The sequence below is a fragment of the Pinus tabuliformis genome, chromosome 9, assembly GCF_031772625.1.
Source record: "Pinus tabuliformis cultivar Carrire ecotype Pingquan chromosome 9, CPIR1, whole genome shotgun sequence".
Classification (NCBI taxonomy): Eukaryota; Viridiplantae; Streptophyta; class Pinopsida; order Pinales; family Pinaceae; genus Pinus; species Pinus tabuliformis.
The window spans coordinates 964,933,104-964,957,467 of record NC_142307.1 but is presented as its reverse complement, the minus strand read 5'-3'; the positions used below and the strand labels follow the sequence as shown (position 1 = coordinate 964,957,467).

The window sequence follows — 24,364 nt, the reverse complement described above, 5'->3', positions numbered from 1 at the left end:
AGTTCAATTGCACTAATTTCAATAATATATTTATATAACTGTGACCCTAATAATTTCAATAAAATTTATTTTAAATTTCTTGTACATAATATTTTTTTTTTAATTGTTAACCTATGATCATTCCTATCGACGTACACCATCCACTACTGATGTATTAGATAAAAAAAGGGTATTGACAAAAACCTCAAAAAAATTGTCGATGTTCTTAAACAATTATGTCTAAATCACATGAATTTTTGGAAAATAAATTGAAGCATTTAACAAGTTTGGCCTCTTGGAAGATAAGATTAAGGAGCTTCTTAGGAACAACCCACAAATATCCGCATTTCAATGCATAAAGTATATGCTATTGGGCTTCCCATAAAGGTGATTATGAGTTATCCAATGTTCTTATAGCTTATCCTAGAAACTAGGACCAAGCCCTTCTACACAGTACTTTGAAAGTGCAATGCAACTTTAGAAACCTATTCCTAGTTTGTAAAGATGCTTATATTGAATCAGTGGAGATTCCTTGACAAGTATGTGAAGGGCTGATCTCATGACAGTGGTAAGTTCTTTAATCTCTTAACTTTCATATATTACTTATTCCCTCCTACAAGATGAAAAGGATGTTTGTGGATTTTTCACTTTGTTTGAGTCATAACTGACCATAAAATTCAATACCCAAATTTCCTTGCATCTAGAGAATGGAGAAAGTAGAAAATGAAGAATTCTTTTACCCTCAGGGAAATAAAGAGATGTTACTGCAGCTTTGTTAATCCATCACCACAAAAGTCGAAATCTAATTTCCAGATTTGCCATATGCAATTGTGCTGAAGTTCATGTTTCTGAACTCACAAACTGCACTAAAACGCACTGTTAGCATTCCAGTGTCATTATTATGAACCCCCCCCCCCACGAAACCTGCCTTCAGCAGTAAAACTAGCACATCTTATGCTAAGAATAAACATAAGGCAGAAGTTGATATGGCACAAGCCGATCATGTTGCCTCTCTCATTTTGCAATCATCAATAAACCTCACAGAATGAGGCAGATCCTTGAAACAATGGCAATAACCCTGTCTCCCCAAAATAAGTTATGTCCCTCAAGTCACCGAACCTGCATGATTGAATCTCTTGCATTGGAATATCATTATGCTTTCAATTTCCAAGATTGCAATTCTGAATAAAGGGGTACCCAGTGCGTTGCCTGGCAACAAGCGCAAGGCAAAATTTACCCGAGTAATCTCATCATTGTCACCTCTTCCAATTAACTTCACCAATAATCCCCACAAGAACATAAGCCATCTTCAAAATGATGGAAACGATTCCAATCCCTTACAATGATTTTTCGCCCAGCAATTTTGGAAATAAATTTGGTTGCACTGTGGCAATCACCACATACTCGAAGGTTTTTGGTGATCCTGATAGACATCCCAGGGGGTGTGCTCATAAGACCAAAAGCAATGGCCAGCTTCTCGCTATGACCATAAAGGATGTGTTCCTTCTCCTCCTCGTCCACATCATGCAATGCAAAATTTGTGTCCGGCACATAGCCTTCTGCTTTCATTTGCCCAGCCAAACTGTCTAACGTCAAATAGATTTCATTTAACTGTGGGTGTGAAGTGTCGCCTACAACGAATGAATAAACTTTGTTCTTGACCTCAATCCATGTGCATCCCGGCTTCTTGTTTAACCCTCTATCTTTCATCAGTGTTCTTACTTTTGCTGCATCTTCCCACCTGCAAGATGCAGCATAAATATTTGACAGCAGAATATAGTTTCCAGTGGTTTTAGGCTCCAGCTCATAAAGGTGTTTCGCAGCACATTCTGCTAGCTCTATGTTGTAATGTTTTCTGCATGCACCAAGCAAGGCCCCCCATACACAAGCATTAGGTTTTTGTGGCATCCTTTTGATTAGGTTGTATGCCTCGTCCAACTGCCCAGCACGGCCAAGGATGTCAACCATGCAGGCATAGTGCTCAACCCTGGGAAAGATACCATACTCCTGAGTCATGCAATCAAAATATCTCCAGCCTTCATCCACAAGCCCAGCATGACTGCATGCAGACAAAACAGCAATGAAGGTGATATGGTCTGGCTTAATGCCTGCCTGTTGCATTACATAAAAAAATGTCAAGGCATCCTCCCCGTGCCCATGCATTCGATACCCTGCAATAATTGCATTCCATGATATCACATCTCTTTCAACCATTTTGTCAAACACACTGCGTGCACATTCTAAACTTCCACATTTGGCATACATGTCTATAAGAGCATTCCCCACAATGACATTTGACTCTGAATGATTTCTTATTGTGTGGTTATGAAGCTCCTTACCACGCTGCAGAGCCGCCAAGTCAGCACATGAAGGCAAAATAGTTGCTACTGTAACTGAGTTAGGCTTCACCTCTGCAAGTTGCATTCGACTGAAGAGATTCAAGGCTTCAACACTATGACCGAATTGAGTATGCCCAGCAATCACTGCACTCCATGTAATTACATTTGGGTTCATTCCTGTCATTTGAAGTTGATCAAAGAGTCCCATCGCCTCCTTACAATTACCGTTCAAAGCATAACATGAAATTATTGCATTCCATGAGATCAGATCTCTCTCTAGCATATTGGAAAACACTTCGTATGCATCATCCAATTTTAAGCATTTTGCATACATGTGAATCAGTGCATTCCCCACAAAAACATATGATTCAAATCCATTTTTTATCATATAGTTATGGATTTCCTTGCCCCGTTGCAGCGCTGCTAAATCTGCACAAGAAGCGAGAACACTGGCAATAGTGACTGAATTGGCTTTCACACCAGCCAGCTGCATTTTAGAGAAAGACCTCACTGCATCATTGCCGTGACCATTCTGCTCATACCCGGATATCATCGCGCTCCAAGTTATCACATCAGGTTTCGACTTTCCCATCTGCATTTCATCAAATAGTTTTCCGGCCTCTTCACAATTCCCAATTTCGAAATACCCTGCAATCATGGTGTTCCATGTAACTGCATCTCGCACAGACATTTTGTCAAACACTTGGCGTGCATTCTCAATTCTCCTACATTTCCAATACATGGATATAAGGGCATTAGCCACATTGACATGCAACTCTAGTCCACCTCTGACTACTGACCTGTGAATTTCCTCGCCCTGCTCCAGAGCCGCAATCTCAGCGCATGCCTTGAGGACGATTGGAAAGGTGTAACTGTCTCCACTCAGTCCTTCCTGTTGCATTTGGTAATACAACTTAAGGGCTTCCTGGCAGTGTCCATCCCTGACACAACCTCTGATAATAGCATTCCATGCGAACACATTTCGCTTCGGAATTTTGTCAAACACTTGGCGTGCATCCTTCATACTTCCACAGTAGGCATACATGCCAACAAGCTTAGCTGCTAAGAAAACACTTTGAGTTAGTACTCCAGTGACGAGCATCTGGGCATGGGCTTTCAGGCCTTCTGATGGGGTTCTCATGTTGACACATTCCTGCAACAAGAAGTCATAGGCGTCTGTGTCAATGGCGTGTGTAACGTTGACACCCTGAAATTTTGCCTTTATATTATAAGAAGGTATCCTTGTAATCATGGCAGCATTCCTCGTTGTAGCTGCTGCTGTAGTAAATGGTTTTATGGTCTGGTGTTTGAATCCAAACAGCAAACGCATGTGAATGGTTTTATGGTTGGGTATCTGAATCCAATCAGCGAACTTATACGAAGCACACAGAGATGTCATTCATTTTGGGTGAATTGTATGCTAGCATAAGTGACTATAGTCCCCTCACAATGCCTTTATCCAAACCACGATATGGGGAATATCAGTTCCTCAAACTGAGTTGGAGGGAATTGATGTCAAATTCCACTCGTCTCTCAAACGGAGTTGGAGAGAGAAAATAAGTGTAGTATAAAAAAGCATACAGGCAATTACAGAGGTATTTGAGCTGAGCAAAAATCTATGCGGCAAAGAAAAGGATTTGACCAGGTAGGGGGACAGAGAAACTGCACGCACGCACAGAACCCAAAATTTGTTCAATTAAAACCCTTCTCATGATGCGTAGATTACATGAATGAAGGCATGTATGTCAGAAAACATGAAAGAAGGCATGTAGGTAAGAAAATGAAAGAAAGGCATGTAGGTAAGAAAATGGAGTTTAGCTGAGTTAAGTGGCTCATATGTGGGAAGAGTTGATCAAAGCAATTGTATGTAAGAAAGAAAGAAAGAAAATTATTTTAATGTTTATGAGGCTAAAGATAGTTTATGAGACATTGTTTCTTCATCTGGTTGATGTATCAGGGTATTTTCTCTGTGAAGTCTCACAGTAAACGCTCCCAATTTCTCGACAAACCCCTCGCTAACTAGATTATCCCATAGGCTAGCTGCCATAATATCTGCATAACTTTCCCTATTGTGTTTGAAGGCCTCACATTCTAAAATGAAATGTTTTTATGTTTCCACTTTTCTGAAAGAACAAAAAATATATACTCTTTCCTCCCACTCTTCTTTTGACCTTTTCCAACACCTTTTCACAACGAAGTTGATGAGAATTAGTCTTTAACTGAGCAATAAGAATTTTGGCTCTCCAAGAAATATTGGCCTCTATGTACGTTTTTTGTTGATGATTATGAGTGGGATTAAACACTTCAATATAGTATTTTTTCTTTCTCCCTAGCTCCTTATCCCAAGTATGCTTGTGGAACTTATCCATAACAAAAGCTTTTATCTCTTTATTGTTTATGGGACACGTGTTCAAGCAAATACCCTATTTACTAAACCATTTGTTATTTTGCTACATCCAAGTCTTTTTTCTTTTGCACAATATGTCATTAAAGACAACCTTAGGCCATCTACCCTCTTCTATTTGCTCAATTTTTTTTAAATACCTTATGACTCGCACCATAAAAATTGCTTCAATAGGAGCAGTCCCTGTTTCACTTAACAAGATAGCATAAGGAACTGCACTTTTAATTTTGAATTTGTTTGTAATCAAACACTTCGGAATTTTCTCAATTTGTTTCCACTGCATGTCGAACGTACTACTAGCCCACAGTTCACAATCATAGAGAATCATTGGAATCACCAGAAGCCTAAAAAGAGTTTGAGTGGTTTTCTAGTACCATAACTCTACCTCTCTACACCTATTTTGAAAAGCATAAAATGTTTTCCCACCCCCTAAAGTTCTTTTCTTTCTACAGCCATCCCAGCTTATATTTTTGTTGAAGTCAATTCCGAGGTATTTGTAATCCGCAACTTCTTCCAGAATGTTGCCTTCAAAAGAACTTATGTTGGTTACGTTTTCTTTTTTTAGAGAAAACCACTACTTTCGTTTTGCTTATGTTGACTTGCATCCCCACCCTTCTACAAAAATGCTCAAGGGATAGTAAATGTTCTTGCAAACCAAGAGTAGATTTAGCAATTAGAATAAGGTCATCTGCATACAAAAAAAGCCTTATAACAAACTTACCCAAATAGATACCATCGCCCCCTTGCGAATTTAACCACTCCTCAAGCTTGTTGGTATATAAATCAAAAAGGATAGGAGACAGTGGACAACATTGCTTGACCCGGATATCACTTCTAAAACTTTCAGAAATTCCTACTGAAGTTCTAATTTTGACTTTCACTTCTTCATACAACATATGCACAGTTGCTCTCAAATGTTTAGGTACCCCAAGTTCCTCCATTATGTGTCAAAGCTTATCTCTAAGAACCATGTCAAACACTTTTCTGAAATCAACAAAGCAACAAAAGACTTCTTTTTTCTCCCAAACTTTTTCAATGATGTGCCTTAAAGTTATACAATGATCAACTGTGGAATGTTTAGGTCTAAAACTTGTTTGCCCTTTAACATGCTTATCTCTTCCTTTTGCCCACTTGCTGATTTGTTTTCTAGCATGCTTCCAAATAACTTTGCAAACAAAGGGTTTATCATTATGGTCCTATAATTGGAGGGATCATTGACGTCGCCACTCTTGAAAAGAGGTATTGCCAGACTAGTTGTTCAATCTGTGGGGAAGCCCTGTTGTATGATGTTGTTGAAAATATTTGTAATGTGAGGTGCGAGAATCTTTGAGCCCCACTTTAGATACTCTGTTTGGAGTTCAATTAAATCTTTTGCTTTTCCAACACCCAACTTCTTGATACCCATCTCTACCTCTTGCACCGTGAAGAGTTCAGTATCAGTGTTGACTGGGGGGGAAGGTCAACGTTGGGATCATGCTCATAGAGTTGTCTTGCATAGTCAAACCATTTAGAAGTTTTAATGCTATATTTAGTGTGCATCTTTCTCAGTTGGAGCTCCTTCCAAAATAATTTGGGATTATTTTTCCTAAGGAAGATTAGTTCTTCCCTCCTTGAAACCATGAAATCGATATTTTTCTTTCTTAATATCTGCTTGTAAGCTTTGAGCTTTATGTTATCTTTGTTTGACTCTTTCCACATTCTCCTTGCCTTTTTGTGTTCCTCGTCAAACCAAGCATTAATCGAAAAGAAATTTGTTTTAGACTTATTTATTTTTTCTATTTTGCACTTTGCAAGTGCGCTTTGAATTAAATGTGTTAATTCGTGAAAATGAAGGTCGTGAATTGGGATTTTCTCCTTCTCGAAGAACCTCTCTAGAGTTATTTTGAACGTATTACAATTTTTAGGAGTCAAAAGAATTCTGCCCTTTGGGAGATTTTGTTGAACACACTGAGTTTTTGACTCTAATTACTTTTTCCTAGTCCAAGAGAAACTTAAATAAGTTGGCTTGTGATATGATTTTAAGTCCCTGTTGTAGAGGCTACAACCACCCTCCAAAATTTTGCCTTAGCTTGTTTTGGAGCCTCCCTAACAACCTTTCACAGTGCTTTGTCTTACTTCGTCAAGTACTTAACCTTCAGTATTTTCCTCGCACAAAGGCAGCCTGTTGATCACAGTTGATCTATTCCCCTCATAGGCTGTTCACCTGGACTTGGTCCAGCTGCAGGCTGAGCAGCGTCCCCTTGAAAATTGCGCATTTCTAGAGGGCAGCCAGCCTTCCCTCCAGAAATTGTGTAATCCTCTCTGGCAGCCTACTGGGCTCCAAGATTGCGCAATCCTGCCAGCAACACTCCTAGCAGGATTTGCGCAAATTTCCCCAGAAGGGCTTCTCAACCCAGATTTGTGCAAATCTGGGCAACAGCCAGCTACTTTGCCTAGAAATTGCACAATCCTCCTGGGCAGTCAGCCCAGCTCCCAGCCAGGAATGTGCATTTTTCGTAAGCAGTTAAGCAACTGCATGCATTAATAGTCCAGTTGACCAGTTCCACCCGGGACCAAGGAAACTTGACTGGCATGCATGCATGACTTGCTCTTCCCGGAATAGCAAGAGACAACATGGAAAAGGCATCCCATGATTCAAGGAGCTATTTTTAGCAGCCGAGGGTTACATGCAGAGTTGTTTTAGAAGTTTCCCTCCAAGTGTCGCTTTTTCCTAGATTTGTGGCATGCGCGTCATGAGACCAAACTTATTTATTCGACACATCAGAGCTCATTCATTCACATCGATATTGGAGCTCTGACATCCCACGGCACATCCTAGACTCTTCGACACATCCAGCTCAGCTATTCACGAGTAAGTGGCCTCAACTTGTCTTTTCAGCATTTCTGTCACTTTTTGTGTATTTGCTTGTGTGAGTGTTGTTTGCTTGATTTCTTTGAACGCTTGCTATCTTTTACATGTAAGCTAGCTTTTCCTAACTATGTTTCAATTTTCATCGCTATCTCACTGTTGTTGCATGCATGAAACTGTTTTGCACGGAAGTTCGCCCAACCGGCGAACTACCGCACCCACATGCATGTTGATTTGTTTGTTGAATCTTTCATTCATTTTTTTCATGCACTGTCAATCACTTATGCTATCACTTAGTGTCAACATGAATTTATTGTCTTAGTTGCTTTTAGTTGCCCATCGACGAGTCGGGCCAACCTTGCCCTGGACTCTACCTTCACGAAGGCTGCATTGCGCAATCTGGGGAAGGAAGGCTCACCTTCCTCTCCATTTTTGCGCATTCATGCCTAGCACTGGCCTCCAGGACTGTTTTGCGCATTTCTAGAGGACAGTGGCTGCTTGGCCCAAGAAATTGCGCAAATTTGTCCCTAGGCCAGCAGTCCTTCCCAACTGGAATTGTGCATTGCGTAATCCTAGCAGTCAGCAGCCAGACTAGACTGTGCATTGCATAATTCTAGCAGTTAGTCAGTCTCCCAGCAGCCCAGACTATGCCTTGTGCAGTCTTGGTAGTCGGTCTCTCGACCTCCCAACTGAAATTGCGCAACCTTCATGATCAGTCACACAAGTATGTTGCAAATCAGTTCTCAAAGTTCATTTTGGTTTTCGACTGACAAATTGCTTGCCATGAGTGTTGCCATGTCCCCAGGTATTGCAGGTGCTCATCTGCCTCTCAGTAGTGTAGGTACAATGATTTCCAAGAAAGTAGAGTCGAAGACAACATTCAAAGCACACCTAGACATGCAATCGATCAAGTGTCTATGAGCTTGCCTAGTCATGAAGACATCAAGTTGTGCGTAGACAAGGACATCAAGCAGTAGCATCACAACGAGCACCATCATGAACAGCAACTGAAGGCAACATACCGAATGCAGCATACGCAGCGAATGCAACGAATGTGCGAGGAAGGTTGTTGACAACACAGAGGCGGAACAAAGTTGCAAGATGAAGCAGATCCACTGATAATGAAAGCAAATTTGGAGACTCATGCTATGAGGTGACGGCGCGACATGAAGGTCACGTGAAGACAGAGAATGGAACAAAGAAGGAGTTGCATGTGTCGAAGTAGCAACTCAAGGAAGAACATGAAGCTGCACAGACGGATGAATGAGTTGCAACTGGATCAGGAATAGAAGTGGGCGTAGCGTGCACTCACGGATGAAACTACGCCTGTACAAGTTAAAGATCCATCCCAGCGGTTGACATGGAGCAGACATGGTGGGCAGTGTTTTTTATCACATGCAACGGATTCAGCAGCATGCATGTCATTATGCCCACGCATGCGATCCAACCCATTCAACACACTCACTAAGGCGAAGACAAGAAGCAAGTCTAATTGAAGCTGAACATGTACTTCAGCAAGTTGATGCACATGACCATTAGCAAACACTTGAAGATCAGCACGGACACTATGCATCAGTGTGTTGTCAGTTCAGCTGCATCCAAGAAGACCATGTGCCTGTTAGTAGATGATTTGTATGAAGGAGCCAAACCAATACACTTGTTGCAACAAAGGCAAGAGTTCGCTTCAGCAAGATGTCACCATGAGGCGCATGCACGCCATCACAGACGACCAAGCTTGGCATCAGCTCACCACCTTCACCGTCACAAGCATGTCAAAGAGTTGGTCTCATCACAGTGGACTGAGTGTCAATGATGTCTTGCATGGCTTGCTCAAGCCATGTTGTCTCACATGAGTACATGTGCATTGTAATGTTGAGTCATGTCAAGTGTAAGTCAAGTGGCAATAGTTGGATGTAACAGTCATAGAGTAGGTGAAGAGTCATGAGGGTAGTTGAACTATCACAAAGAGGAATGTCAAGGGTCACCCCACTCTTTGCTATAAATAGTCCCTCATAACTCATTGTTTGGGCTTTAGGTCAACCAAGCTTCTATTAAGACTATCTTGAAGAAAGCTTAGACAGTATTGTAACACACCTTGGCTTCTCCACTGCACGGAGCTAGTACATCTCTTTGGAGGAGCAGGTGGATGTGGCTGTAACGTTTCACTGATGGGGCTAGTAGGTTTACATGGATGTATTGTATGATTGGAACTTACACTTTTATATAATAAGAGCCAACACATTTTCATGCATATGTTGTTATTGTAGTTGGACTGCTCTGGTTTCCTTAATGATATATGTTGTTTAACTTACGTATTTGTGTATGAACTGATTCGTATGCAATTATATGAATCTTGTTGCAAATGTGTTGTATATGTTGTTAATGTTGTCCCATCCGTGTCGACTGCTCTGCCAGACACCAGACAGACCTTTCACATGAACCTTGTTGTAACAACCGTTGCACTTGTTCGAACTGATCCGTGAGTGTTGTACGTGTTATCTTACCTTGTATGTTGTGACTACCACATCTGAGTGGATTGCTCCACTGGAAGTTGTGTATGTCCTTTTGTGTTGTGTGTTCCTAGCCGAGTTGGGACTGATCCCTTTCAACCTGGAACTCACCTTCACCCTTATCTCCCCCTTATGTGTTAGAACCTCTCATACACCTTCCTTGACTCACTGCAGCAGTCACACCCTTACTACTAACAGAGTTATCTTACTTGCCTCTGTGTGACATCGTAGTCAAGGCATTACCTTACGACCCACTGCTGGGACTCCTACACCAAACAGTTTGAGATCTAATTGGGACTTCTTACCAGGGAGATCCCCTTGACATGTTGGCAGGTCTAGCACCATCAACATTTCTGGCGCTAGAAGGAGGGCTTGATAACAAGTTGTGTCCTCTCATCCATTTTTGAACCTTTGCATATCTTTCATGGAGTCTTGCACTCTTCTTCCCCTGTGGTGTTTTTCGAATCATGAAGATGTCTCCATCACAGGGAAGATTTTCAATCTCTTGTCCATTCACACGTATGATGGTGAAGGCAAAGTGGCCTGGCCTAAGCACTTACATAACTTTCTTTCCATGCTTCATGAGGAAGATGAGTTTTCTGACAAAAAGGTTAGTTTTCTGCTTGCACACACACTTTGAGAATCTCCATTTCATTGGGTGCTCATCCTACCGGTTGACACTGTGCACTCATTTGAGCACTTCTGTGATCTCATTGAACACACTTCTATCACTTTGATCCAGACCATCTTGACTGGAAACTGTTACAACAATGGAGGGCTCCGCATGAATCAATTATTGATTTTTGGCAGCACTTCCGTGACTTGCAGTTTCAAGCTCTGAGGAGCCAGATGAAATTTTCTTATCTTTGGGACCGGTTCAAGTATTTCCTTAAGAAATTTGCCCGTCCCAAGAGAAAGCTTGAAATCAAGCCTCGCTCAACATTCTTCATTGATGGAGCTGCGCAATCTCATGTGGATGCGGACACTGTCTCAACTGACTGTTTGCCTCCCTCTCATTCAACAGCTCCACCACTACCAAGTGATGTTGAAGATCATGCTCACACACCTGTTCATCCTTCACATTCTCCCAACATCACTTCACTCAATTTTCGCGTAGATTTGGTTGTGATTCCTTTGAGTTCTCATATGCATTCTTGTCTACGACCTCCGTCTTCACACTCAGGTGTTCCTCCGAATGATGTTGTCTTATGTTCGTCGACTCCAAACTCTTCACTTGTTGTGAACGAGGAGAAACCCATTGAGGGAGTTGGCTTTGCACAACCAACATGCACTTTCATTCATAAAGAGTATGAGTGGGAGCTTGAACATGAACACTTGGCGAAGGCTGACTCCCTTCCATCCGAGTCCCCTCCGTTCATTCCTAACCTCTTTGTTGAACATGCCATCCATGATTTTGCATGTGTGTCTTCATCCATGGATGCACCCCTTGTTGATCACTCACAGGACTCATCGGATGTTGGTCCATTATTCAACAATGGAGAGGATAAGTTACTCATTGAAGATCCACTTAATTTTTCATCTGTCTTTTCCAGAGACACAGAGGATGAGTTTGTTCACTTTTCATCTACCCCTCTGTTTGATTTATCTGATCATGAGGATGTCGAAGAATTCATTGATTTTCCTGATCGTGGTGGTCGTGATCCATTTACTCCCATTTTTTATCACGATCATGACTCTATCACAGTTGATCTTTCAAAACCACCGGTTTATGATGATCTATCTAATGATGAAGTTGAGACATCCAAGACTGTCGAGGCACTTCAGCCCGAGTTGATGGTTATATCAGTTCCTCGCTCTCTTGGGGTTAGTCTCACTTCCAATCATGAAATTGTTGAATCACCAAAGGCTCCTCATTACTCATATGTATTCATTGAAGATCCATCTTACTCACAGATCACACTCCTCCACTCGAACTGCACGATCCCATTGCTCATGCATTGGAGGAGTCTTACATTGCAAGCACTCGTTCGTGACGCAAGTTATCTCTGTTTCTTTCATTTGTTTGCATGTCACAGTCAAGAATTTTCTTGTGTTTCAAAGTTCCATGTAGTGTCACCCAGCACCATGATAATTCCACAGACTGTCCGTCATGCACATGCACTCACTTATGTCCCATGGGTACTTTGAAACACAAAGTGTGGTTGTCTTCATTGTTATATCTTTCTTGCTTGCTGGTTCGCACAACTGGGTTGCTCGCAGACCAAGCCTTTACCAACATGGGTCTACCAATGTGCCAGTGGCTCCACTGGAAGTATCACTTCACATGATCAAGCCCATGCACCGTTAGTGTAGGAGTAGGAGTAGTGTTTGCTTTCAGTTGTTTTCTTGTTTTTTTGCTTGCTTGTTTGCTTACTTGCTTTTCTTTCACTTTCGCTTCTGCTTTTTCTTTGCTATGATGTTTGTTAGCTCGTTTGTTTCGTTCGTAGGTTAGTCTTGCATGAAACCATGTATTACTCTTGAAGCGAGTTGGGTAAAGTACAAGAGGGCTTGTACAACTATCACTACTTGGTTACCTGTCATCTTCCTCTGTATGATGAGCTTTTTACTCTTAGTCCATGATACGTTGAAGGAAAATACGTAGTGTTCAAAGTGAACATTGGTGATAACACAATGCTTGCGCGATAACTAGTGTCACCTTCTTTAGTCAGTTATTTTTTGGGTTAACCCTTGTCAGCTCAGTCAAGTAGAGTAAGGTGAGGGGGGAAACCTTAACAGGCACGTCAGAGACACAATAAACTATTTCTCTGTTGGAACAACCTCTTTTGCTCTCAATAAGTCGGGATCCCTCTTTTGACTCTGAAATGAATAAGTGATATGCACAGTGAAAATGAAAATGAAAACATGAAAGTTCAAAAACTTCAAAATGAAAAATAAAAAGGAAAAAGAAGAGAAAGGATTCTTGCGCAGGGAGGTGATGCAAGTAACTCTGTTGAGGTACTGACCAGGCTCACTGGTAGCGGAGCCATGCTTGTGTTCCTATGTGACTCCATCGGGGTACTATCCAGGCCTGCTGGCAGTGTAGCAACATCAGAGATGAAACTAAGACTCTGACGACTATACTGCTTGTGCACTTATATACCCCTCAACCCCAATCAAAATAACTGTGTTGCCTTGGCTTGGAATGTGTTTCAATCAAGCTAGTGTGAAACCAAGATGAGCTGAGAACTAAACAATACTTCTAGAGGCGTTAGACTTACTTTTCATGAACAAGATCCATTCAGAGAACTGGAGTCATACCAGTGTGTCGCCATTGTTGTAGCGGGTATAAACACCCTCCAAAATTTTTCTTTAGCTTGTCTTGGAGCCTCCCTACCAACCTTTTACAATGATTGTCTTGCTTCGTCAAGTACTCAAGCTTCAATGTTTTCCTTGCACAAAGGCAGCCTGTCGATCACAGTCGATCTATTCCCCTCACAGGTTGTTCACCCGAACTTGGTCCAGTTGTAGGTTCAGCAACTTCCCCTTGAAAATTCCAGGCCTGCTGGCAGTGTAGCAACATCAGAGATGAAACTAAGACTCTGACGACTATACTGCTTGTGCACTTATATACCCCTCAACCCCAATCAAAATAACTGTGTTGCCTTGGCTTGGAATGTGTGTCAATCGAGCTAGTGTGAAACCAAGATGAGCTGAGAACTAAACAATACTTCTAGAGGCGTTAGACTTACTTTTCATGAACAAGATCCATTCAGAGAACTGGAGTCATACCAGTGTGTCGCCATTGTTGTAGCGGGTATAAACACCCTCCAAAATTTTTCTTTAGCTTGTCTTGGAGCCTCCCTACCAACCTTTTACAATGATTGTCTTGCTTCGTCAAGTACTCAAGCTTCAATGTTTTCCTTGCACAAAGGCAGCCTGTCGATCACAGTCGATCTATTCCCCTCACAGGTTGTTCACCCGAACTTGGTCCAGTTGTAGGTTTAGCAACTTCCCCTTGAAAATTGCGCATTTCTGGAGGGCAGCCACCCTTCCCTCCATAAATTTCACAATCCTCTTTGGCAGCCTGTTGGGCTCCAGGATTGCACAATCTTGCCAGCCAACACTCCCAGCAAGATTTGCGCAAATTTCCCCACCAGGGCTTCTCAGCCCAAATTTGCACAAATCTGGGCAATAGCCAGTTGCTCTGCCCAGAAATTGTACAATCCTCCTAGGTAGTTAGCCCAGCTCCCAGACATGAATGCACACTTTTCCCAAGTAGTTAAGCAACTACATGCATGAACAGTCTAGTTGACCAGTTCCACCCGTGACCGAGGAAACTTGACTTGCATGCATGCATGAATTTCTCTTCCTGAAATAGCAAGAGACAACATGCAAAAGGAATCCCATGATTCAGTGAGCTATTTTTAGTAGTCGAGGGTTACATGCAAAGTTGTTTTAGAAGTTTCCCTCCAAGTATCGCTATTTTCTAGATTTTTGGCGTGCACATCATGAAACCAAACTAATTTATTTGACGCATCAGATCTCATTCATTCACATCAATCTTTGAGCTCTAACTTCCCACAACACATCCAGGACTCTTCGACACATCCGGCTCAGTTATTCACGGCTAAGTGGCCTCAACTTGTCTTTTTCATCATTTCTATCGCTTTTTGTGTATTCGCTTGTGTGAGCATTGTTTTCTTGATTTCTTTGAATGCTTGTTGTCGTTTACATGTATACTAGCTTTTCCCAACTCTGTTTTAGTTTTAGTTGCTATCTCACTATTGTCACATGCATGAAACTTTTTTGAACGGACGTTCACCCAACCGGCGAACTACCTCACCCACATGCATGTTGATTTTTTTCTGAATCTTTCATTCATGTTTTGCATGCACTGTTAATCACTTCTGTTATCACTTAGTGTCGACATGCATTTACTGTCGTAGTTGCTTTCAGTTGCCTGTCAACGAGTTGGGCCAACCTTGGCTCGGACTCTGCATTCACCAAGGTTGCATTGCGCTCACCTTCCTCTCTAGATTTGCGCATTCTTGCCCAGCATTGGCCTCCAGGACTGTTTTGCGCATTTCTAGAGGACAGTGGCTACTTGGCCCAAGAAATTGTGCAAATCTATCCCTAGGCCAGCAATTCTTCCTAGATGGAATTGTGCATTGTGCAATCCCAGCAGTGAGGAGCCAGATTGGACTGTGCATTGCGCAGTTCTAGTAGTCAGTCAGTCTCCTAGTAACCCAGACTATGCCTTATGCAGTCTCGGTAGTCGGTCTCCCAACCTCCTGGTCGAAATTACGCAACCTTTGTGATCAGTCACATAGGTATGTTGCAAATCAATTCTCAAATTTCATTTTGGTTTTCTATTGACAAATTGCTTGCCATGAGTGCTGCCATGTCCCTAGGTATTGCAGGTGCTCATATGTTTTTCAGCAGTGCAAGTACAATGATTTCCAAGAGAGCAGAGTCGAAGACACTATTAAGAGCACACCTGGAGATGCAGTCGATCAAGTGTCTATGAGCTTGCCTACTCACAAAGACATCAAGTTGTTCGTAGACAAGGACATCAAGCAACATCATCACAGTGATCAACATCATGAACAGAAGCTGAAGACAGCATACTGAATGCAGTGTATGTAGTGAACGCAACGAACACAGTGAATGCGAGAGGAAGGTTGTTGACAACACAGAGGCGGAACAAAGTTGCAAGATCAAGCAGATCCACTGATAATGAAAGAAACTTTGGAGACTCAGGCTATGAGGTGATGGCGCGACATGAAGGTCGTGCAAAGATAGATAATGGAACAAAGAAGGAGTTGCATGAGCTGAAGCAACAACTTAATGAAGAACATGAAGCTGCATAGACAGACGAATGAGTTGCAGCAGGATCAGGAACAACAGTGGGTGCAATGTGCACTCACGGATGAAACTGCGCATGTACAAGTTAAAGATCCATCCCAACGGCTGACATGGAGCAAACATGGTGGGCAGTGTTGTTGATCTCATGCAAGGGATTCAACAGCATTCATGTCATTGTGTGCATGCATGCAATCCAACCCATTCAATACACTCACCAAGGCGAAGACAAGAAGCAAGTCCAACTGAAGCTGAACATGTACTTCGGCAAGTTGATGCACATGACCACCAGCACACACTTGAAGATCAGCACGGACACTATGCATCAGTGTGTTGTCATTTCAGCCGCACCCAAGAAGACCATGCACATGTTAGCAGATGAGTTGGATGAAGGAGCCAAACCAATGCACCGGTTGCAACGAAGGCAAGAGTTCGCTTCAGCAAGATGTCACCATGAGGCGCATGCACACCATCACGGACGACCAAGCTTGGCATCAACTCACCACGTTCACCATCACAAGCATGTCAAAGTGTTGGTCTCTTCACAGCAGACTGAGTGTGAGTGATGTCTTGCATGGCTTTCTCAAGCCATGTTGTCTCACATGAGTACATGTGCATTGTAATGTTGAGTCATGTCAAGTGTAAGTCAAGTGGCAATAGTTGGATGTAACAGTCATAGTTTAGGTGAAGAGTCATGAGGGTATTTGAACTATCACAAAGGGGAATGTCAAGGGTCACCCCACCCTTTGCTATAAATAGTCCCTCATAACTCATTGTATGGGCTTTTGGTTAGCCAAGCTTCTATTAAGACTATCTTGAAGAAATATTGGACAATATTGTAACGCACCTTGGCTTCTCCACTGCACGAAGCTATTACATCTCTTTGGAGGAGCAGGTAGATGTGGTTGTAACATTTCATTGATGGGGCTAGCAGGCTTACATGGATGTATTGTATGATTGGAACTTACACTTTTATATAATAAGAGTCGGCACATTTTCATGCATATGTTGTTATTATAGTTGGACTGCTTTGGTTGCCTTAATGATATATGTTGTTTAACTTACGTATTTGTGTATCAACTAATTCGTATGCAATTATATGAATCTTGTTTCAAATGTGTTTTATATGTTGTTAATGTTGTCCCATCCATGTCGACTGCTCTGTCGGACACTAGACAGACCTTTCACATGAACCTTGTTGTAACAACCATTGCACTCGTTCAGACTAATCCATGGGTGTTGTACGTGTTATCTTACCTTGTATGTTGTGACTACCACATCCGAGTGGACTGCTCCGTTGGAAGCTATGTATGTCCTTTTGTGTTGTGTGTTCCTAGCTGAGTTGGGATTGATCCCTTTCAACCTGGAACTCACCTTCACCCTTATCTCCCCCTTATGTGTTAGAACCTCTCATACACCTTCCTTGACTCACTATAGTAGTCACACCCTTGCTACTGACAGAGTTATCTTACTTGCCTCTATGTGACATCGCGGTCAAGGCATTACCTTACGACCCACTGCTGGGATTCCTACACCAAATGGTCTGAGGTCTAATTGGGACTTCTTACCAGGGAGACCCCCTTGACATGTTGGTGGGTCCTGCACCGTCAACAGTCCCAAAGCTGATATCCAATAAAAGATTCCTCCATTTTCTCACTCAAACCATGCGAGCAAATTACATAATCTACTACACTTGCTCCATTGTAAGTATTGCAAGTGAAATTACCAGACTTTTCCCATCTAGTCAAGACATTACAAATGACTAAATCAAAGGCCCCACATAGAGTAAGCAATTTTTCACCAAAGAGATTGCATCCTTTGTCCTCTGAAATTCATTTCCACTGATGACTACTCTCTTGTGTAAGCCAAATAAAGTCGCATACTTCTTTACAACAAAGAATGTTGGCTTGCTCACTTGTAGTCCTAGCATTGAAATCACCCACTATGAGGAGTTCACCTAGCTGAGAATATGTTGCAATATCTACTTTTAAGGCTACAAAGGGGTCTTTGTTGTCAAGCCCTTTACTTTTGTAGGTTTTTGAAACTTGTGGTGCAAAATAACATGTTGCAATTCTGATGCGATTTCCATATTCTGATATTTTAAACCAAATGAATTGTTGATTTGAGTCTTCTTTTTCTAATTGAATGAGATGACCTTGTTCCCTCACTAATACCATGATAACCCCATTTCCTTTGACATTCCCTACTACCTTGTTCCACACTGCCATCTTCCAGTGTCCTTCAAATAAAGGTGTCTTGCACCCTTCATGCTCACGTGTTTCTATTAGGCAAATTGTGTCTCTATCTCCCGCAATAGGCCCTAACCCAGGTCCTCGTCTCCATGGGTAACCTCTATAGTTCCAATAAACTAATCTTAAGGAAACCTGGGTATGACTTGATTTCTATTTATTTCAACATGAAAGACTCAGAGTTGAGTCTTTGTCCTTGCTTTCCCATATTGACCTTGCTTCTTGATTTCCCGTTGAAGAGTTTGTTGCCTCTTCTTTATTACCATCTTGCTGATCTCTTTTGAAAGGAGGTCCAAATCATGATATCACAACTTTACCTTTATAAATACATGCTCTCTTGCCTTCATCTCTTGTTGCCCTGACCCTTAATATTTCCTCCCTCCTTTCCTCCTATTGTCTTACAGATAAATCTTCTTCTAGAAAAAAGTGATAACCCCTCAAGAGATGCTTCTTGCTTAGAATGATATATTTATCACGCAAGCTAGGCATGATGACTTTTACGGGTTTGTCCCTCTCACCATTAAACTTACCCACCCTCCATGCTTGGCATATTTGTCCTTGCCATAGAAACTTGTCTTTCAAGAAGTCCCTTGCAAGGTCAAGAGTACATTCATTTTTCCCATAGTCTTTCACCCCTTTAATAATTATGTTTGCTGCTCTATTTTGTCTTTCCTTGTTTTCTCTATCTTGCATGTTGTCAACCCAAATGTTTGTTTCTCCTTCCCTATTAGAAAAATTGCTAATAACTTGAGCCCAAGTTTTGGAAACTTTTGTGGAATCTCCTTTCCTTTCTTCTCTTGCTTTCTCTTCATGGTTGTCTATTTGGGCAACTGCTTTCCCTTTATCCTGGGATGGTTTTGCATTTGCCACCTCTATACTTTCCACTACATATTTCTTTATGTTTTGCACATCCACCTTCATGTGTTGCCATTTTGTCTTCCCTATGAGGAGAGATTCCTATAGAAATGCCACTTTTTCTTTCAAAACTTTATTTCTTTATGCTAAAGCCTTGTTCTCAACAATTTGTATATGATTTTTATGATCTTTTTCCTGCTCTTTAGCTTCTAAAACCTCCAACCTTTGTTTTGAATTTAACATTTCTTTCACATAAAGATCTGATGACCAGGTGAGAGGTGTGGATGTGGGACTATAGAAGGCAGAATCATCAATGACATTTCCTCTAGACTTGTTGTTGCCACATGCTTGTAGAGGGGACTTGTTTGAGTGTTTATTGCAAAGGGCCCGAGTATATAATAGACTTGACTTGAGTGGTGCAAAGGGGAAACAGAAAGGCGTGTATAGAGAAGTGAGGCTATTGACTTGACTTGGCTTAACAGAAAGGCGTTTATAGAAAAGTGGGGCTATTGACTTGAATCGACTTTAGTGGGGGCAAATGGGGCCAAAATTCCTTCCATCAAAAGGCACTTGCCATGAGAAGAGAAAGTGTTATGTAGATTCCATGAATGATGACATATACATTGCAAAATCAAATTCCAAACATTGTGCATTGAGAAAAGGTGGCTTTCAAAATTCTACCAGGAAATTGACTTGACTTGAGTGAGGTACAGGAGCAAAGAATGGTAATAAAAATAGGTGTTGTATAAAAATATATAGCAAAGAAAGGTAATTAGAGATGTATTTGACTTGAGCAAAAATCTATAGGGCTAAGAAATGGAGTTGAGTAGGTAGAGGGACGAAGAAACTACATGCATTGACTTGACTTGAGTGGCACAAAGGGCCCAAAATTTGTTCAATGAAAAATCTTTTCTTGTGAAATGTTACAAAAGTGGTAAGAATCCATATATATATATATATATATATAGATATAGATATATATATATATATATATATGCAAATAAATAGTGTATATATACCCTTTATTTGTGTACTAGAAAATCTTAAGACATCAATCTTGCTCCCTCCTCACAATTCTCACAAATTCAAATTCAATTGAGCATGGGGTTTGTTGGGGAACTAATTATTCTCCACAATTCAAACTAACCTTGAACTTTTCCCTTGTGGTTGTTGTGTAGAATTATATGTGTGACTTCCAATAGTTTTCACTTTCAATATTGCTTACCACTTTCTTTCTTGTAAAATATTTCCTTGTGTAGAGATGTTAATAAAACCAAAATTTACATCCTACTTATACATAGTGCAAAGATGTTAAGGAACAAAAGGGGAGGCCCTATCGCTCCAAACTCGGCCCATAAGAAGGATCTCATTATTTTATCCAACTTTAAGTATTATGATAATATGGGAACAATCAATGAGCATAAGATACTTGAACAATCTTCAAAACTATGCTAAGATTACCAAGGTAAGCATACCCTCCATTTGTGTGGATAATTTATTTTTTGTGATACCATTACCTCTTCTCATATGTTCAAATTTTATGGTTATTTCATCACCAAAACCATTGGATCTTGCTAGAATGTTGAAATTTCTCACATTGAACCTTCTTTGGAAGCAGGTGTGATTGGGGTTTGGCCTTTTTCCTATCTAGAATTGTAAATTTTATAGCCAGAACGTTATCAAAATCCCTTGTCTTCAACCATTAACTCTAAATAGGAACATATCTTCCTATGGATGAATATTTGGGACCTTAGTTATAGGCTTTGAATAGATTAGAGGGCATTAGTGAGACAAAAGCCTCTTCTCTCTTCTGAGAGATTAGTATCAGAGAGCTTGAAAGGTTAATTCCATCCAAGGAAAAAAAATAATTGAATATTTAGATGAAGGGTTCAATAAGTTAACATAAGATTTCTGATAAACCAATTCATATCTAACTCCCAAAATTTGTAGTTTTACTTTGTCTTACAAAAGGTAAATCCATAGCCAAGTTACTAAAAAAGGCATCTAATGAGGTTGCCGCATTGGGAATGAGAACAATAACCTTTGGTTGATGCCAAGTTTTTCAAGCTATATGATGAGACAACTATTGATATGTGGGACTAGTCTAACAAGTTCATATTTAGAAGATGGTATTTGAAAGAGCTAAAAATTTTCTTTTGTTTGAAAATTGCAATAGTTGAATACTTCTTTTATGTTTTCTACATGGATAGATGTCCAAATTCTAGGTAGAAGGGATATATGATAGTGCACAAAATGGAGGGTTATGACATGACAAGGAGACAGGGTACAAATGAAGAAAGTTAACCTAGTGACATGTCACATATCCCTAGTATTTCACTTTTGGTGAGTAAAATAAAAAAGTTGAATTTCGTAATGTTAGGTAAGAAAAGTTATACTAATATAAAAAGGGACATAATTATCACTTCATAAGAATCAAAAGGAAGGTTATGATCTAAGACTAGACCATGAGTGTAGAGAATATGTACCACTCAATTCAACAATGATACCTCACAAGTGCCACTTACTCACCTCTACTAACACTTACTTCAACAATGGGTAACTCACTCTTTAGAACCTTGAGCCAAATGTTGAAATAAATGAGAAATCACCTCTAAATTTAGTATGGGGATATAATTCATACTAATCACTCACTTTGGAACTTAATCTTGCATGAAATCAACATTGGTTAGGGAGATTAACCAAATTTTGCTCCCTTAAGAAGAAAATGGTATCATATGAAACCCTATTCTCTTCTTTTGCATTTACATTGTTTTGATTTCTCGTGCTTTTCATGAATGTGTAGGTTACCAACTTATTGGAAGTTTCTTTGGAGTTATAGACATGGAATTTTCCTCAAGAAAAGAGGTCATATGGCCTTCCAAAGCATTAATGGAACTGGAAAAGTGGGTGGAAAGAAGGCAAATCCAATACCTATGTTGCTTCTAATTAAGATATTTTAGACTTAGGTTAGTGGGATTGCAATGCTCTATAGATAGTCAACCTCACCACTTAGTCTTTTCAATCTAGGCTTGGGATCAGATACTACTTTTTCTTCACTTTCAAGTTATCATGAGAGTTCAAAGTCAAGGGAATCCATTAAAACAAAACCATAATATCTTGAGATAACTTTGCCAACTTCTTGAGAACCATACCAAACTCACTGAAGCTTTAGACATCCTTCCTCAAACTAGTTTGTTAGCTTGAAGATCAAGATTTTATGGTTTCAATCATGCATAATAATATAGGCAAATACCTTTGTAAACATGCTACCCACAATCACTTGAGTCAGGGTTTTGCAAAATCGACCCTTTTGTGAAAAAATTGCATTGGTCCTTAACGTGAAAAATCATAGCTCATGTGATCATCAAAAAAAACAATTTATGATCGATGGAATCCCAAGAGAGAGGTGCTCCTAGTTGCATCTTGTTGCTAGGAATCCAACACAAATGACAATTCACCCATCTGAGTCCTCATAGAGTTTTATGGTGAGTTGTAACTCACTTCCTGAACTCATTTAGGGACACATTGTGAATTTGGTCTAGTGGGCATAAAAAGCAAAGTGAATAATATAAATGAATTTTGTAAGCTTCCACAAGAGTGTTTTTCCAAGGCCTGTGTGAGTGCACTACCCACTATCACTTGAGAAAGGGATTTACAAAATCAACCCCTTTCTGCAAAAATACTTTAGACCCTACTGACAAAAATCATAGCACTAAATACCATCCTTTAAAACAGTTTTTTGCTAGTGGAATCATAGGAGAGGGGTTCCCATAGCTAAAAGGCAATGTTAGGGGTCCAATGCAATCAACAATTTAACCATTTGAGTCCCAATTATAGTTTATGGTGAGTTGCAACTCGTTTACTAGAGCTGTTCATGTACACCTTTTGAATTTGGTCCATAGGCATGAAAACCAACCAAGCAACATAAATCAGTTTCATAAGCTCCAACAAGGATTTTTAGCCAAGGCACATGTGAGCCCACTACCCACAATCACCAAAGCAATTGTTTTGCAAAATTGACCCCTTTTTGCAAAAATTAGATTGGTTCTTACTATAACCAAAATCCTAGATTTGGAGGTCATTGAATAAAACAATCTAGTGGAATCACAATAGAGGGGTTCCCCTACCTGCAACTTAGGATCAAGATTCCAACACAATTGGGTTCATCGATATAAGTATCGATTAGAGTTTTATGGTGAGTTGCAACTCGCTTCTTGGAGCCACTCAGAGACACATTGTGAATAGTTTCTAAGGACATAAAAAACAAATTGAACCCATAAATGAGCTTCATAGGCTCCATCAAGTGTGTTTGGCCAAGGCCCATGTGAGCTTGCTACCCATAATTTCCTAAGCCAAGGTCACAATTCTCAATGAATGCTCCTTTTCAAAAACCTTGATAATTCATGGGAAGGTTGTTGATGGAGAATAGGGAGTTTTTTGTGATGGAAATGGGTGGAAAATAGATGAAGGATTAGGTTTATGATGGATAGTGAGTCAAATAATGGTGGAAAGGATGACAACTAATGGATTGGATGGATGATAGGACTCTCATGGGTCCCCTTCCTTGCTCTTAAGTGAATAAATTCCAATCCCAATCTACTTCTTCTTGTAATGTTGATTAGCTTCTTCCTATAGCAGTATAGGTACTATCCTATAACATTTCAAGAAATTGATAGAATCGATTGAGAGGGGCTAAGTAATGATGTAGAAATATTGGATGTAGATTTTAACCCTATACATAATTTACCTACAAACAAGTTCTTAAAAACAAAAAATATATAATGGTGAGAACATAAACAAATATACACATATTTTCCCCTAGATCTGAAAAACAGGACTACCATATTGATTTTTCATTATATTCCTTTCCATGTTAAACTACATATATACATGTTGATGCATTCATAAACCCCAATCCACTAACCTTGGATTAGAACATAACCGTAGTTCCCTTAACTAGATCTACAAAATACCATGGGAAAAAAAAAATTATGCCCAAAACCATGGGTAGGTTTGCCCACCATCTTTGGGTCCGCCCACATCCTTGGGTCCGCCCACATCCTTGGGTCCGCCCACATCCTTGGGTCCGCCCAACTATTATCGGGTCCGCACAAAAAAAATCTTCAGACACTAACCCAGACCCTTTGCAAGGGGGTTGTTGCTCCCCTGCAAACCCCCTATAGGGGGGTTGCCTCCCCCCTATGTTGGGGGGGGCTTACCCCCTCGTGACTCCCCTGCTGATACAAAACACATCCAACATTGGAAAATGCCATGGGATGGATGGAGTGGACATAGAGAGTTGGGTGGAAGTGTGTGAAGGTTGACTTTGATTTTGTTTTGTTAACTATGCTAACATCCTTTGACTATCATTGGAATCC

At 40.6% G+C, this 24,364-nt stretch overlaps 1 pseudogene; it reads right to left on the bottom strand.

Moving 5' to 3' along the window:
• Window positions 1-1,195: 1,195 nt before the first annotated feature.
• On the bottom strand, window positions 1,196-4,122 carry LOC149151939 (pentatricopeptide repeat-containing protein At1g20230 pseudogene; annotated as a pseudogene).
• Between the last annotated feature and the right edge of the window lie 20,242 nt (window positions 4,123-24,364).